The sequence below is a fragment of the Trichosurus vulpecula genome, chromosome 6 (genome assembly GCF_011100635.1).
Source record: "Trichosurus vulpecula isolate mTriVul1 chromosome 6, mTriVul1.pri, whole genome shotgun sequence".
Classification (NCBI taxonomy): domain Eukaryota; kingdom Metazoa; phylum Chordata; class Mammalia; order Diprotodontia; family Phalangeridae; genus Trichosurus; species Trichosurus vulpecula.
The window spans coordinates 176,260,721-176,277,270 of NC_050578.1; the positions used below are offsets into that span (position 1 = coordinate 176,260,721).

The window sequence follows — 16,550 nt, forward strand, 5'->3', positions numbered from 1 at the left end:
TAAGAAAATAATCTGTTTTTTAAGGGGACACTTAATGATTTTGAAATATTGCTTTATATTAAAATGGAGGTTAGGTTAAACATTGGCTGAAGATGAAATAGAAAACAACAGAAACAATATTGGATAAAATGTTTTAGTGATTTTTAACCAAAATGACAAGTTCTCTTAAGAGTAAGTCATGAATCATATTGCATCTAAACATTTAAAAAAAGAAAGAAAAAGAAGCATGTGAAAAAATAAAATTGTCATGAAAAGTGATTCTGAATCACCAAAAACACCTGTTTTGTTTCTAGGGACTGATGGAAATATGTATAGTAATATTCTCTGTATATGTCTGCAACTTAAAAAAATAGAATGTCTTATTATCTAAATTCATTTGTTCCTTCCCAGTAATCAGGAAAAGTTAAATTAAGGAATTAGAATTCACAAAATAATTTCAATGAGGAGTGGCTATACTAAACTCAGTCACTCCTTATGGAAACTATCCAAAGGTTTCTGGAACTGAAATCTAGGCACTTTTTTAAAAAGGGAATTCCAATCTCATCTGGCTCGAAAAGGCATTTTTTAAATTGTCATTTGCTTAGATTAGAGACCAAAAGGTGAAAACAGAATATACAGTGAAATAAAATAGCCCAGTATGAAAGGCTCAAAAGGTGGTGCAGAAAAGGTATTGGTCTTATGTTCACAAGACCTGGATTTAATTTCATGTCTGATGACATATAAAACACTAGGCAAGGTGCTTCACTCTTCTGAGCCTCAGTTTCTTCATCTGTGAAATGATGATCATAATAACAGATAGCTCACAGGGTGGCTATAAGGAACAAATTAAATAAAAATGCTTTGCAAAACTCAAAGTGCTACATCGATGCTAATACTAATAGATTAGTTTTCAAGTTCCTATGTAATCTGTACCCACTCTACTTATCAAATTTATTTTCCCAGTCCACCTAACATTTATCCTTGTAGAGGAAGGAAGGAAGGAAATAAACATTTATTAAGCACATACTATGTGCCAGGCATTGCACTAAGTGCTTCACAGATGTTTCATTTGATATTTACAACAAATCTGGGAAGAAGGTACAACTATTTATCCCCATTATACATTTGAGTAAGCTATGGAAGATAAGAGTCTGAAGTCAAGTTTGAACTTAGGTCTTCCTGATTCTGTGCCCAATAATCTCTCTACTACTCCATTCAGGTACATAAAAAAAATTGTGCACAACTCCACTAAAAATGGCAGATATATTATCACTATTCATTTTAGGCTCCTCTGCCTCTTTTCCAGAAATAAGATCTCCTATCTTGAGTCTCTTGACAATGCTGCCAGCTCCTGAAGTATCTTGTACAATGGCTATCTACGGAGGTTAAAAAGGAGGTTAAAATAATCCAAGTGGGGATTCTTACCCTGGAGTGCATGAACTACACACACACACACACACACACACACACATACACACACGTGCCTGTGCACGTGTGTGTATGTATATTGTCGAACTGAAAGTTTCTGTTAAAGGAAACAAACAAGCTAGGTGATATACATTTATATTATTTATTCCCTTAAAGCTAGCAGTTACATGACCATGGAGTCAGAAGGAAAACTTCTGACTGACTGCCAAAAGAATGAGAAGGTTTAAATACCCTTTGGAATAATCCCAACTCCAGCTTTTGGTCTCCATATCATAAGAAAGGAAGTTTCTTAGTTGAATAAGTCACAAACACAGTAAGACAAGACAACTGACAAAGTAGTGTCAGTTAGAAATTACAATCCCAGGATGTTTGTGCTTCTCCTGTATATGCATATGCCCCTAGAATACCAAGATAAGACAAATCCCACTATTCTGGTTGCAGACATCCTGTCACCAACAGGCTTGTCAACCTTATCTGGTCTTTGAAGTTGCTGACACAGGAAAGGACATTTTTTTTAGAGCAGAGCAAAACAGTTTGGTTGGTTAGTTCAGGCTTTGGATCTTATTGGGGTTCAAATAATCTGAAAGGATTGTCAATACACATACATTACATAATGATTTTCAATATATTTGGTTTCTTTTGTAATCCTATGTATTTTATTCAATGCATTTAAAAACATTCTGAGAATGGGTCCAAAGCCTTCACCAAAGTATAAAAAAGACTCATTACAAACAAGATGTTTTAAGAATCCCTGAATTAAGATGATGAGGTCTCTGAAGGTATTTGCAGAACCTAGCCAGAAAAAGTGGCTTATTCTAAGTATGAGGATTAGATTCTTATAGGTGATATCATTCTAGAAAACTAGGTAGTCCAGAAACTGGCATATTCCCAAGAACAGGAAATAGAGAGAGATTTACTATAATGCATAAACTTTGGAAGGGTGATTCTTCCCCCAGCTTCAGAAGAAATCCCTAAACTGCTCTGCATTTTTTTTTTTTGCAATAAAATCATCCTACTGATAACTCATGAGTGGTCCAGGAATTTTCCTTAGGGAGGATCCTCAAACTCACTGATGTCCTCATTGCTGGGGAAAAAAAAAAAACTAGGCTAATTCTCTATTTCCTTCAGATAACCTCACTAATTGTCTTCTAAAACACCCTGCTCATTCTTGACCTTTTCATTTTGTTTGATTTATGTATCTCTGTGTGTGCATGCATGCGTGCATGTGTGTGTGTGTGTGTGTGTGTGTGTACACATATCTCAACCATTAAAATGTGGAGGGCAAGGACTGATTTTGCTTTTTCTCTAGATATCCATCATGTAGCACAGTGCTTCCCACATAAGAACTTAATAAAATTGTGTTGAATGACTGTTCCCTCTACAACCTCTCCCATTCTCAACAATCACTTCTGTAGGATCAGTCCTAGTTGGTCAGAATAAAATCCAAACAAGTAGTGTCCACTCTCATTTCCTCCACCTTTTAGACATAAATTTTTCAGCAAAGCTGGTCTAGAATTAATTGGATATTCTTTGTCTTCTGGAGAAGACAGATAGCAGAACTATTCCCATAATCAAAGACCTCAGCCCCCAGCACTAAAATTTTACCTCTAGGTCCATTAAGAAAAACAAAGCAAAGCAAAATAAAAACCTCTTATCTCTCTCATTAGCTATATCTACAATATCAGATTGCCTATCTGTGGTATATGGCTAGGAAGACAACACTTCTTTTTCTTTTCCTTTTAACCTTACACAAATAATTTCCATCATAACTGTTGGCTCCCTACAGGCTCTAGCTGACTCTCAAATTTGGCAAACTCTAAGAAGGGTGGAGTGCCAATCTTATATAAGTGGATTAGGTTTCCACAGCCTAGCTCATAGTCTTGCCTGAAGGAATGGATATGAATGAGACAGTAATCACAATGAAGGCATTGATTCCCATGCTTCTATGGAAACACTTTCTGAGGAAAACATTTTCTGGTAATCAATAGAACCAAGGAAGCCACAAAGAAAAATCTTCACCTCTACACCCCAGTTGGACGGCTCAAATCTTCTTTGGAGGCTAGTTAGGTACCATGTGTGCATAATAAAGGCTGGAATTTGAAACAAAGGATTGAGGTCCAAGGCCAAAGTCTAGCTCTAGCTTTCCCTAGCTTTTGGTGGTGTTGTTGTTGACCCTTTCAGACCTTTCATTTGATCATGTGGATAAAAGATCCAAAGGATTGGGGCAGAGTGGGGTTGTTAAAAAATGGATAACAGTCCCTAAAGTCTTTTTTGTTTGGTTGGTTAGAGGGCTGTAAACTATGGCACAATGAAATAACTAACCACAACAAGAAAAAGCTCTGGCACTGTAGTCAGAGGATGTTAATTCACATTTCTTCCTCTAAAGTTTGCTATCTGTGTGACTTTGAGCAAGCCACATAGCCTTTCTGGATCTCAGCTTGCTCACCGGTAAAAATGAGAAAGGGTAGATAAGTGGCACAGTGGATAAAGTGGCAGGGGCGGGATGCAGTCAAGAAGATTCATCATCCAGAGTTTAAATCTAGCCTCAGACACTTATTGGCTAAGTGACCCTGGGCAAGCCACTTAAACCTATTTGCCCCAGTTTCCTCATCTGTAAAATGAGCTGCAGAAGGAAATGACAAAATATTACAGTATCTTTGCCAAGAAAACCCCAAATGGGGTTATGAAGAGTCAGACATGATTAAAAATGAGGATAAAATAATGAGGAGGTTAGACTTCATGGTCTGTGAGATCACTTCCTGCTCTAGTTCTCTAATTCTAGGACCGTAAATACAGCATACACATTCTCAGTCAGTCAAATATTTATGGAGGTCCTGCAATCTGCCAGACAGAGCAAAGAAGAAAAAGAAAGATATTCCCTGGCCTCAAGGAGTTTACAATCTAATGCAAGAAGACACACAAACAAGCTGAGTGGGGAACCTGAAGGTATTCTTGAAGACTATTTCTTTTATTTATTTTTATCATTTTAAGTCTGATTGTTAGGCTTTCTTTTTACATTACATACATTTATAAATTATTACTCCCTCATGAAATGAGTCTTGTAAAAAGGTAAAAGTTAATAAAACTAAAACTAGTGACCTTATCGGAAAATTCATGCAACATTTCACATTTCTATCATTTTCTACCTGTTCAAAAAAAAAAGTCAACAATCTATCCCACCACCTAGCTACTGGAAAAAGAAGAAGGAAAAAAATCTATAATGGCATAATTAAAGATTCACACTCATTTCTCAGGGCATCAATGCTAGGTGCTACATAGCTAGAACTTGGATTTTCCTATACCTTGTTCTCACAAACTTTTGAAATTCCAGAGGTGAGAAACACCACTTCCTTTATCATACTATAGAAGGAAGTGAGTCATTAAGATACTGCAGAAATGAATTAAGGTCAAAACATCATAGTTGTGGCACTCAGGTCCTTTGGAATGCTTCCACAGTCAGAGTTTGCTTTTTTCGCACATTGTTATTGATAATCATTTAATATCAAAATAGTAACTTCAATAAGGGTCAGAGCTTGAACTGAATAACCAGAGGAAGAGTCTTTACCTAAGCTTCTTTGTTCTCTGACTAAACTCAGAGAATATCTCTTCCTATGTCAACAAGGCCAGATGGGGCTGATTTAAGGGCATTCTCTGTCTATTAGACATTAAGGATGAGACCCTTAACCCGAGAAACTCTCGAGCTTAATATTTTATGGGCATATACTATGTTATGGAATGTTAATGGTAAATTAAACACAGAAACACTGGGTTGTAGTTTCAACTGACCCTTGCCAACTCTCTTATCTTTTCATATTTACAACCTATTCAATTTAGAAAATCCTTTTCTTGTATCATGGTAAAACATACATGGAGACCATAAAATTGAGTAACAGACATGCTTAGTTGCAACTGTTCTAAAAATGAATTTAAACCTTCTCATACTTCTGTTCAGGCAGTCAGATTTTGTCTGGCTTCATACATGTATGTATCTGCTAGCTTTAAGGAAATAAACAATATGAATTTACATATCACCTAGCTTGTTTGCCTACTTTAACCAAACTTTCAGGTATACATCATCCAACTGAACCACAGGGTAGGCACTTCCCCATTTGGATTCTTTCGTAAACAGGTTTTTGAAATTTTCCACATAAAGAGACTCCATTTCAGACACTTTTTGCATAGCCAAAACTTTCTTTACACAAAGAACATCGTGGCAATGAGAACTATACTGTAGTAGTAGAGATAATTTTGTTAAAGACATTTAAAAAAAAGTGAAAAGGGGGCATGGAGCCAAGATGGTGGCTGGAAAGCAGGAACTTGCATGAGCTCCCCACCAAGTCTCTCCAAAAACCTATAAAAAATGACTCTGAACAAATTCTAGAACTGAAGAACCCACAAAATAGCACAGGGAAGCAGGGCTCTGGCCCAGGACAGCCTGGATGGTCGCTGAGTGAGGTCTATTGAGCACCGAGCTGGAAGCAGAGGGGAGCGGAGCCCAGCGTGGGCAGCGGCAGGACCAACCAGATTAGGAGCCTGGTGGAATATGCCCTAGCGCCCTGAATCAGTGAGCTGTGGCAGTTACCAGACTTCTCAACCCACAAACACCAAGGACAACAGAGAAGGGTAGTAGGAAAAGCTGCCAGGAGTGAAAGGAGTTCGCAGTTCGGCCACCATCCTGGGGGCAGCAGAGGTGGTGCAGCTACAGAACTACAGCCGCAGTTGCATCAGGCCCCTGGCCCACCTGGTGGGAGGAATTAAGTGGCAGATCAGAGCAGGAGTGCAGAGCCTGCTTAAGATCTGAGTCAGGTCCAGGTTGGCAGTTCTTGGGGAAGGAGGAGTGCTGGTGTGGCAGAGCTGGCTGTACAGAAATAGCTCTGAAAACAACAGCGCATCCCCTCAAGCTTGGAACAAAGTACTCTTTACTCTACAAGCAGTCATACCCCCAGGAAAAACTCAAGTGTCAAGTAGTTGGCTGGGAACATGGTCAGGCAGCAAAAACGGATTCAAATTCAGGCTCAGACTTTGGAATCTTTCTTTGGTGACAAAGAAGACCAAAACATACAGCCAGAAGAAGACAACAAAGTCAAAGAGTCTACATCAAAAGCCTCCAAGAAAAACATGAACTGGTCTCAGGCCATGGAAGAGCTCAAAAAGGATTTGGAAAAGCAAGTTAGAGAAGGAGAGGAAAAATTGGGAAGAGAAATGAGAATGATGCGAGAAAACCATGAAAAACAAGTCAATGACTTGCTAAATTAGGAGACCCAAAAAAAATACGGGAAAAAATAAGTGAAAAGGAGCTTACCTTTTTTTTTTTTTTAAGCAGGTGCTCCCAGTATCATTTGTTTGGTCCCAGAAGCCAGAGAACTACATTTCATAGAAAATTAAGTTCCTTACCTGGGAACCAATTAAGCAATTGCTCTTGTGAAAGAGGTGTCATCCAATGTTTAGTGCTTGAGTGTAAGACAACTCCTGTCATTTCAAAAATAAACTCTCCATTAGAATTCCCTAACAGATATTGAAGCGTCTTAAAGAATAACGTGGAGTTCCATCGGTAGCAAGGGCACAGGGCAGACCCCAGACAGCCCTTTGAGCAGGCCCACCGCCTCCGCTGGCCTAGCCACCCTCACACCCTGGAGGATCCGCCGCTGTTGCGGAAGGCCCCAGTCACTATAAACGCATCAATGAGCAGCTAGGCCCGGACAGGCAGCCGTCGCCGCTGCCCCCGTCTCCCTCCCCAGTGCTAATACCAAGCCTCACGTCACCTGTGTGGTGGAGAGAGCGACAGTCCTGGCAGCCTCACATCAGCGGTACCCACCTGGGCGGGGAGGTCGGGAAAAGAAGGTCATCGCAAGGAAGGTTTTGGGAACAGTAAATGGTTCAATGTAAGAAATGGCTATGGTTTCATCAAGAGGAATGACACCAAGTAAGATGTATTTGTACCCGAGACTGCCATAAGGAAGAAAAACTCCGCAGTGAAGGAGATGGAGAGACTGTGGAGTTCGTTGTTGCTGAAGGAGAAAAGGGTGTGCGGATGCAGCTAATGTAATGGGCCCTTTGGTGGCATCCTGTTCTAGATAGTAAATATGCAGCTGAGACGCCATCCACATCGTAGGGGTCCTCCAGGTAACTAGCCGAAGAATCAGCAGGATGGTGAGAGTGGGGAAAAGGAAGAGGAATCAGAGAGTACTCCAGAAGGCCATCCCCAACAACGCTGTCCCTACCTCAGGCGGCCGTTCCCACCCTACTACATACGGAGGCCCTCTGGACATGGACCGCAGTTTTCCAACCCTCCTGTGTAGGGAGAAGTAATAGAGGGCACTGACAGCCAGGGTGCAAAAGAAAAAGGTGGACCAGTGAAACATAACGAAGGTAAAAAAGAGACCCAAGACGATGAGACCCAGGGTCAGCAGCCACCTCAACGTCAATACTGCCGGGACTTCAGGTGCAGTCGCAGAGTGCCAGAAAACCCAAAACCACAAGATGGCAGTGAGACAAGAGCAACCGAACCACCAAGAGCCCATGTGGGTTCCTGAGGCTGAGCAGGGCAGGGCTGAGAAAATGTCGGCTTACCATCTCTACCATCATCCAGTTTAGTAGTCGTACAAGAAAGAATATGAAATTCCAGCCATAATAAGAACTGAACAAAAGATTTGGAATGGAAGGCCTAGGTACTTGCTTTTTGCCATTGACCAGATATCTAAAACTCCCTGCATTATTTATGCAGCATGGGATTTTTAATATTTTTACCTAAAGAAGTCTCTTTTTTTGAATGACTTTAAAAAAAAAAAAGCCTGGTTTTCTCAATAACCTTTAAAGGTTTTTGAATTGTTTCATATCTGGTAAAGTTGAGATTTTTAAGAAACCTCGTTTTTACTTTGTATAAAAGTAAACCTGGTGTTTTCAAAATTCCACAACCTGCAACCTCCTCTTAGTAAAGGTCTTTAAATTAAAAAAAAAAAAGAAAAATGTAAGTTGTTAGGTCTGTATCTCAAAGAGATCAAAGGAAAGGGAAAAAAAAGGATTGATTTATACAAAAATATTATATAGTAGCTCTTTTGTGGTATTAAATTGGAAACTGAGGAAATGCCTGTCATTTGGGGAAGGAATGGTTGAACAAGTTGTGATATATGATTGTGATGGAATACTATTGTGCCATAAGAAGTGATTAGTGGGATAGTTTCAGAAAAAAAAATTGCTGATTTAAATGAACTGAATTACATGAGCAGAATTAGGAGAAGAATATACACAGTAACAACAAAATTTTACAATGATAAATTTCAAATAACTTACCTATTCTGATCAATACAATGGTCCGAGACAATTCTAAAGGACTTAAGATGAAAAAAGCTATCCACCTCCAGAGAAAGAATTAATGTTAGCTAAATGCAAATCAAAGCATATTTTTTTTACTACATTTATTTTTTTCTTGCTGGGGGGACAAAGGGGTCTTGTGTTTTTGTTTTTCACATCATGACTAATATGGGAATATGTGTTGCACAACTGCACATGTATAAGCCTTATCAGGTTGCTTGCATTCTTGATGAGGGGGCAGACAAAAGAGGGAGGAATAGAATTTGGAACTGAAAATTTTTAAAAATAAAAGTTAAAAGTTTTTCAAAGACAGCCTAAATACCTGCCAAGTGCTATTTATATAGATGACTGTTCTGCATTCCCAAAGCAGTTGACACCTAGAAGCTAAAACTCTCTTTATATGATGAGAAGCTGCAGATAGCCAAGATAATTGGAGCTTACAGATTTCTGTCCTCATAGAGCATATGCCTCTGAGTGTGTCGGGATTTTTGCTGCTGTTTTTGTTTTCCTGGTATGATGAAGAGCCTGTCTTTCTCACAGAAAGAGCTGAAGCTTAATCCTCTTTCTTTAAGCTAAAAAAGAGTTGGCAAAGTCTCCCTCTTATGGGGAAGAGTAGTGCCTCAGCTGAGGACACTACATGAAACAAGAAGCTGGTAAAAGAATCTTTCCAACAACATGCCCAGTTGAGATATTGAGCAGTGATCACAAGCCCAACGGAACAGTTTCTATGAGATACCACTAGTGGCCATAAGACCAACAGGAGCAAAGTGATGACAACGAGAAGGTATGAACATTTCTATAGCCCTTGTAGACATGAGTTATTTCTCTACATGAATATGGCCTTGGCCACACATATACTGTAAGTGCCTTTCCAAGAAGTTTCTCTAGCTGTGTCCCCCTTTCCCACTGATAGTTTGTATTTCTGGGAGACAGACTCAAAATTATGATCTCTTGGTGACTAATAAGCATAAACATATCAGTGGAATGATGTGAGCCATGGTTTTGAGGGCATGAATTCTCACAGAGTGCCTTGAACTGGGGTAAATTGTCGGAGGAGGAGTGGCAGTTATGAACTGGAGCAGTGCCTCCAAGGGCTGATCCTACCAGTTCACTGCTGTCTTCCAACTGCTTGCTATAATTCAGTACCTCCAAAATTTAAAACTGGAGACATTTCAAAAACCTTAAAAACATCTAACTCATCAAAATACTCAGAAAATTGTATTACCTTTTATATAAGAAGCACAATATAGAAAAAAAATCAAGTTGAAATGTTGCCACTCATACTTTAATCAGCATGATTTCAACTCCCTGTCTAATTAAAATGTTAAATGGTTCTGGGCCTGGGATTAACCCCCTTTAGAAGACAAATCATTATCCCACCCTAAGCAGACAGACATTCATTAATAGTACGCTTTAAATAACATGTTTAGTGCTAAAAATATGAATTATTAACTTAGCATCAACTATATTCTTTGAATATATAGGGTTAAAAAGAATTTTAAGAGATTATTTAGAACCACTGCCTTGGCTATATCCTGAGATAACATCCAAATAATCCCAGAAAAAAATGAGAAACTACACCATTTTAAAAGATCATTCTAAAATGAATCCCACTAGTATGTTTAACACACTCTCCACAGGGTTAGGCAGTCTCATTGCTAGACAATATAAGCACTTTATGCAACGCCTTGTGCTAAGAACTTTGGAAACTCAATATGTTTTTGTTTATTGCATGACTGGCATGTAACCTCAATTGTCATGTCAATTTGCTTCTCTTGCTCAATCTTAAATGGGATTAGAATACAGCTAGTCGTGTTAAACTATTAAAATCTTTCTTAGCCGGTTCTTTTCCAAATAAGTTAAAAAGTGTCAGCACCAGCTGATACTCATTTAGGGCTTGGCTCCATATAGATAAAATAGAAATTAAAACCCGGCCACTCAGTATTTTCTGGGCACTGAAAATATATCATTCTTTCTGTATTTTTTTCTGGTTACATGCTCTTCTAATCCCATCACGTAATTTCTCTTTTTTCCTAGTTTTTATTTAGTTATTTTGTTTAATCTTTTTTTTATTTAATCCTTTCTTGAGATTCCTTATGAATGTTCCCTTCTGTCATTGCATACAAAATTTCTGATATTAAGAAAGTGGCTTCAGTCTGCTGACTTTCTCATTTGATCCTTGCTCAGTACTTCTCCCCTATGTAATTCTTACAATTAGAGATTGAAAACTTGGTCAGTGATTGTGAATAAAACCCTTGATGTAGCAATAGCCTGACCCAGCTATTCTGCTCAGTTTCCATCCTCTATGAAGCATGGGGCCAACTAGTGCTGGTGATTAGGTGTAATTAATAGAAGAAAAGGATGGCGGGAAAACTCCTGGGAAAGGAGCACATATTTCAAAATTATGATCATGATAAGCAGAGGATGCTATGTGAGGCCAAGAATAGCTCAATACAGGGTATTAGCTGAGGAATAAATGTGCACAGGAGTCTTACAAAGTAGGAGAAATCAGCAGGAAGCAGATCAGGAAGCACAAGCACACTTGAACCAGAGCAGAGGGTGATGCTGTTTTATTTCTTATAACTTTACCTGAATGAGCTTGTGTGGCTGTGCTCTTGCAAGTTATGTTGTCTCTTCGTAGCATTTACCTTGTTCCTTCCTCAGAGATCAGCTTTTCTGTGGTTCTGAACACAATTCCCCAAAATTCAATGCCTCTTTGTAACTCAAATCTAATGGCCTCTTGTCTATGGAAAACATTCACCAAACACACATGTTGTAGGTTTATATCAAGTGTTCACTGTAGGTCGACAATACTGTGAATCTACTAGATGTTGTACCTGTATGAGACTCAGATTTCCTTGACTACATATTTGCCTTGTTCGTTCACTATTTCTGTGTGTGTGTGTGTGTGTGTGAGAGAGAGAGAGAGAGAGAGAGAGAGAGAGAGAGAGTTCTAAACATTGTTTCTAAAAGTGATACAGATGGATAGAAATAAAAGTGATAATGCAGTTTGGACTTGATTTTTATAGGAGTATATTACCAGATATCCAGTCTGGTATAAGTGAATGATCAAAAAAAAAATCATTACCAGGCTCCATTTCTTTAGGTAACAGGATTTCTTAGATGTTATACAGTCAAAGACCAGATTTTCTCAAAATTTATTTTCATACTTAAATTATAGATTTCTTCTTTTATCACTTATTTTTACAGATTTTTTTGTCTAGTTTCATCCTCAAAAGCATCTGAAAGTCAATTTAACAAGTATTTACTAAATAGCTAAAATTAATAGGTAGCATGTAGAGTTTTAACCATAGAATATAATGCTATACTGTATGTTCACGTTTTAATTTTGTCTAAAACAAAATTGAACTAATCTCCCATATCCTGTCATTTGCCAAATTATGTTTTTTTTCCTACTTCTACATTTCATACATGTTCCCACCACCCAGCACAACATGCACTCACAGAGTCATTCCAGTAACTCAGGCTTCTGTCATTATTTATCTAGGCCAGGGGTAAGCAGACTAGAGCTAAATCTCTCTCTTAGTCTATTTTTGTACAGTCTATGAGCTAAGAATATTTTTTTTTACGTTTTTAAATAAAAAGTCATTTGAACAGCCAGACTCATTCATTTATGTATTGTCAACGAGTGCTTTTGTATTACAGTGGCAGTGTTGAGTGGTTGCAATAGAGAACATATGTGCAGCTCTCATCTTTCTTTGCATTACTGTTCAATGCACTACAAATCACAGTGACACATAGAGTGTGAGAGGTATCATCATATCATGATACTAAAAAAAAAATTAAGAGCGCATACACATCGTGACAAGAAAAGCAGAGAAAAACAAATTATGTGGGTTTTTTTATTTCAGTTTAAGATAATAGGTTGAAATTTTTCTGAATTGAGGAGAAATTCTTTCAAACACTACTACAGAACAGTGGCTTTGGAAATTAGCTTTTGCTATAGATTTGATAATGTTTCTTAATGGATTCAACCCAAGTTACAAGGCAAAACATTATTTCTATGAGAAACATACTGTGATCAAGTTAGGCAACAACTAACATTGTTTGAATCATAACTGCTGTACAGAGACACCTAAATGTGGCAGTGGATTGAAGGATGGGCCTAGTCAGGAAGATCTAATTTCAAATCCAGCCTCAAGTACTTCCTATCTGTATGCCCCTGTTGCTTTAGTTTCCTCAATTGAAAAATGTAGACAATAATAGTACTATCTCATCTAACACAGTGCTTGGCATGTAATAGGTGCTATATAAATGCCTATTCCCTTCCCACTCCCTTTCTATACTTCCAAGGCTCTTAAAAGTTTAAAACAAGAAAAGCATCTGCTCCCACACGATTTACAGTGGATATACTTCCCAAGCTCAAACTACAGTTCTGGCAGCATATTTTGGATCGTGATATAATAAAAAAAAATCCATATTCCTAAATCCATTTAGCTGTACAATTGAGTAGCTTCCACCTAACCTTCAAGTAGAAGTGATTAATTTATAATGTAATGACATTCTCAAAGGCAAATATATAGGGAAGAACCTAAAAGGTTTCTATAAATGCCTTCCAAGGGATAAAAATGCTCAGCAAAATCAAATGCCTATGGATTGATATCAATATATGGCAACACCTATCTGTATAAAAATATTTCTGAAAGATGAAATACATAAAATGTCATTACAGATCCTCGTTAACAGATGAACATTCACAATGGGAATTAAACAGGGTTTGGAGTCAGGAGCCAGGCTGGTGCCCGGCTTTGCTATTTCCTCCTTTTGTGACTTTGGGCAAGTCATTTCCTATCTCTGGGCCTCCGTTTTCCCAACTGTATAATGAAAGAGGTTGGACAAGACGACCTCGGAGAACCCTTCCAGCTATCAATTTTGGTGATAATGAACACTGAAGTTAAGCCTCAATTAAGAGAAATGTTACTGCCCTCCAAGAAGAACCTATTCTCATATTTTAAAATAATACTGTATTTTTACCCAATTGCATTTAAAAACAATTCTTAACATGTTTTTTAAATTTTGAGTTCTAAATTCTCTGCCCCCCTCTCTCCCCTCCCCTCTTCCTGAGATGTTAAGCTATTTGACATGTTATACATGTGCAGTCATGCAAAATATATTTCCATATTACTTATGTTGTGAAAGAAAAGAGACAAAAAAAACAAGAAAGTGTAAAAAAGCATATTTCAATCTGCATTCAGATTCTATCAGTTCATTCTCTGTAAGCGGAGAGCATTTTTCATTATGAGTCCTTCAGAATTGTCTTGGTTCATTGTATTACTGAGAATAGCTGCCATTCATAGTTGCTCATCATACAACATTGCTGTTACTGTGTACAATGTTCTTCTGGTTCTGTTCACTTCATTTTGCTTTACTTCAATAAGTCTTTCCAGGTTTTTCTGAAATCCCGCTTGCAATTTCTTATGGTATAATAGTTTTCCACTATAACCTCATACCAAAACTTGTTGAGCCATTCCCCAATTAATGGACATCCCCTGAATTTGCAAATTTTGTGTCCACCAGAAGAGCTGCTATAAAATTTTTGTACAAGTAGGTCCTTCTCCTTCCCCCCACTTTTTAATCTCTTTGGCATACAGACATAGTAGTGGTATTGCCGGGTCAAAGCATATGTATAGTTTTATAGCCCTTTGAGCATGGTTCCAAATTGATCTCCCGAATAGTTTGATAAGTTCACCACTCTTCCTATTTTCCCACATTCCTTCCAACATTTGTCATTTTCCTGTTTTGTCATGTTAGCCAATCTGGTAGGGGTGAGGTGATGATACCAAAGAGTTGTTTTGATTTGCATTTCTCTAATCAATAGTGATGTAGAACATTTTTTCATATGACTATAAATAGATGTGGCTTCTTTTTCTGAAAACTGCCTTTTCATATACTGTCACCATTTATCAATTGGGGAATGACTTGTATTTTTATAAATTTATTTCAGTTCTCTATATATTTGAGAAATTAAGCCTTTATCAGAGACACTATATCTTCACCCAGCTTTCTGTTTTCCTTCTAATCTAATCCATTTTCATTAGTAGATCTATAATACAAAGGAAAGAAAAACTACTCAATTATATTTTGAATTCTGCCAATGAAAATTGTGGAAATGTGGTTTTTCCCCCTTATTATATAACTACCTACCTGTCTTGTACCTATCCTACACCTAATACCATGATATTATTAATTTAAATTAATCTTTGTTTAATATTTATAAATATTAATTTAATTACATTGATTATAATGATTAGCCCAAATTGGGATCACTCAACCTAGTTTTTTTCTAAGAATATTTAAAAGAAAAGTTTCATTAAATTAATTTAGGGCAGTAATTGAAGAAATTGAAATCACATTAAAATAGAAAACAATAAAACCTGACAAAAGGAGTATTTTTATGGATTATCTTGTTATGCATGAAATAATTTTGCCTTTTCAGAAATGTTAAATATGGGATTCCTGAAGTTAAAAACAGAAAATGTTTATAAAGATATGAATCTTTCTGAGTTTTTGTCAGGATTCCTTCTATTTTACAAAGCCTTCATGAAGAATTTTGGTGGGGTTGGAAACTTTTGAAGCAGTTGCATCTACAGATCAGAGTCTATTAAAAGAAGCTATACAAATTTCAAAGTAAAAGATTGAAAAAATGGAAAGCAAAAACTGGGGAGATTTAAGTACTATGTGCCTGCAGCATGATACACTCTGCAGTGCTGATTGCTTCTAAAAAGCACATCAGTTAGCTAGTGCCAAATGATATATTTGTTCAATTTCTCTGGTCCTGTGTTAGGTATAATTATTTCAAAAAAAATGTGCTTCTTCTTCAATACCTATATTAGGTATGTTTCAGCCTTCTATGCTTATCAAAAAATCGTATAGGTCAGCATTAGAAGTGATCTGAAAATTAAAAAAATATCTAGGGTTGTTAAACACAATTAGTAGGGACATGCAACAACATTACCCTCCCATCCCCAAATATTGTCTCAAACAGATTAAAAAATAATTGAGAAATATTTAAGAAAATAAAATACAATAGAACATAGATAATATTAATATTGGATTTTCTAATTCAACATGTAGCCCACAGAGCCTCTTATGTGCAGTTTAGTAGGCCCCTGTTTATATTTGTGTGGGACATCAGTGATCCCCTTATAGATGAAGAAAGCATAAGAGAGAGTAAAAGTGACTTGCCAAGGGAAATAAGTAGAAGAGCTAAGAATTGAACCTGCTCCTTAATTAACCAGTAAACACTTATAAAGCATCTCCTAGGAATTAGGTATTTTTCTCCTTTGAATGGTTTTTACACTTCACTCACTCAGCTGTTCTCCTATCTATTTAGAACTATGTCCTGTGTATTTGTTTGTTTATCCTAGGATTTTCCCGTTCTCTTCTATTCTTCTGTTTCCCCTCCCTTCTTTCTCCCTCCTACTCTCCATCTTTTACTTTCTTCAATTCCAGTCTATCTAAAATTGATTCCCGAATACGTCCACCTGTAGGTCCCCTGGGTAAGTCTCAGTCATCCTTGACTCTGGGCTCTCAATGCACATCTACCCAGTTACCAAGAATCTGTCCTCATTCCTCCACTCACATCACAACTACCCTGTTTCATAACCTAATCATCTCTCACCTGCTTATTACAATAATTTTCTAACTGGTGTCCCACAGTTTACCTCACCCTTGTCTAATTCAGCTACCACCCAGCTACAAAATTTCTGTTCCTAAAGCAAAAGTCTGGTCATGTCATTTTCCTGTTAAGAAAGTTGCAGTGGCTACCTGCTGTCTCTACGCCCTTCACAATGTGGCTCTAGTTTATCCTT

The 16,550-nt window shown here is 37.5% G+C and overlaps 1 pseudogene; it reads left to right on the forward strand.

Annotated features, from left to right (window-relative positions):
• Window positions 1-247: 247 nt before the first annotated feature.
• On the forward strand, window positions 248-8,001 carry LOC118854851 (annotated as a pseudogene).
• Window positions 8,002-16,550: the final 8,549 nt, after the last annotated feature.